Raw genomic sequence first — 2,077 nt, forward strand, 5'->3', positions numbered from 1 at the left:
CTCTGCTCCTTCCTACTCTGTTTACTATATGCGCTCTGCGATTAGCACGTATCTGACGTTACGACGTAATCTTGATGCTGGTTACTGGTGTCGAGCAGTAACGTGTACTGATGAACCAAATCATTAGGACCATCTTCTTAATAGCCTGTTGTATCATCTTTAAACTGCAAAACATAAGCGATTTCGCTTGGCACGACTTCAGTAAGCTTCAGGAGGTACGTGACACCAGATGTCCACGTAAAGGTTACACTAGCTGTCTAATCCCGTAAATTACCAGTCAGTGGTTTTTGGCGCACTATATCGTTCTAGATGTTAGCAGACAGGTTCAGATCAGGAAAATTTTGTTGCCAAAACATCAATTGAGTCTACTGTCATGATACTCAAGCTACTGTAGCACGATTCCGGACTTATGAGGGGAGCGTCATCTCGGTGGAATGTCCCCCATAGTATAATACTGCCTCGATCGGCATGCGGCCGTGGCGCACTGCATATCTCGAGAATCCGTTCCCCTGGATGACGGCTTGTGCAGACAAGACCATCGACCTGATGCAAGAAACGAACTTCACCCGACCAGCTGACACATTCCCACTGATCGACGGTCCAGTATCCCTGGTCCCGTACCCACTGCGATCTTGGCGGAACACATGACTATAAGAAGTGGATTATAACCGAAAGCAAAGTTCTAAGGAAAAAGGGAGAAACATTTACACGATATTTTACAGACACATAATCAAATATTTGCATTCAACGTGGAAATGTAACGCACAGGGAGCTACTGTGTAAGTTTTTCACTTCCTACATTATCATTAAGGGATACGAAAGGTACAGAGAATACCTACTGGAATTGTCCATTACTTCCACTCTTTTCTTATGAGTGAAACACTAGATCCGTTGAAAGGAATTTGATGCTAAATGTGGGTAAAGATTTGTTAAGAGATCAAAAATAAATAAAATGAAGTGTCTGTATTTAAACTACTTAAATAATTATGAAATTCAAGAAAAAACACAGAGGATCAAATCCAAGACTTCAGTTGTTATACATTCCTTAAAAGTATTAATAAATAATGGGATATTATTCTCGAAAATTTGTAATTTAATTAGCTTTTGAATTTCCAAGATACTAATGAATCTGAATGCTGATACCAACTAAACTGACACTAAACTGAGTACAAAAGGAGCCTAAATCTGCCGTATGTCAAAACATCATGGAACTATTAAAACTTTATCGCATGATGCATCACTGTGAGATCCTATACCCTCAAGTGCAGATTTGATGTCTGTATGCCACTGCTTACGTATAGGAGAGATATACCTTCCCTCAAGTTGAGTTAAATCTGCATATTCTTGCTACTGAGATGCAGTATAGTTAGGTAGGTAGGATGTGCTTGTAGCTTTCTTACTTGGTTCCACTTAAAAAGCAGAATTTGACTCCAAGAACAGTGCTTGGGTAAAAGGGAATAACACTTCCCTTCGTTCATAGGTGAATTAGTAGTATTCGCCTATCGCCAAGCACTCGGTGCCATCCTTTATCACTTCCTTGAAAAGCAGCCTGAAATATGATTCAAAATACACCCACCAAAAAAAGTTTTACATCACCCCGGTTCCCAAAACTCCTGAAGATAGACGTTGACTGTGGATATTGCATCACAGACACAGTCCCATTGACTATTCAGAGATGTTACTACACCCGCCCAAAGATGTAAACAACCATGCATGAACAACGTCTATTAGATGGATGGGGTACGACAGCCGATCAGTTCCAGTCATTCCACCAAGAATGAGGTACACGGCTCGTGTTGTCTCTAGTTCAACCATGCCTAGACGGTCAATACCGCGGTTCGATCGGGTCTGCATTATTACTTTGTGCCAGGAAGGGATCTCACCAAGAGAAATGTCCGGCACCCGAGTGAACCAAAGTGGTGTTGTTCGGACATGGAGTAGATACAGAGAGACAGGAACTCTCGATAACATGCCTCGCTCGGGCCGCACAAGGGCTACTACTGCAGTGGATGACCGCTACCTACGGATTATGGCTCGGAGGAACCCCGACAGCAACGAAACCGTATTGAATAATGCT

This window comes from Schistocerca piceifrons, chromosome 6 (genome assembly GCF_021461385.2).
Source record: "Schistocerca piceifrons isolate TAMUIC-IGC-003096 chromosome 6, iqSchPice1.1, whole genome shotgun sequence".
Lineage (NCBI taxonomy): Eukaryota > Metazoa > Arthropoda > Insecta > Orthoptera > Acrididae > Schistocerca > Schistocerca piceifrons.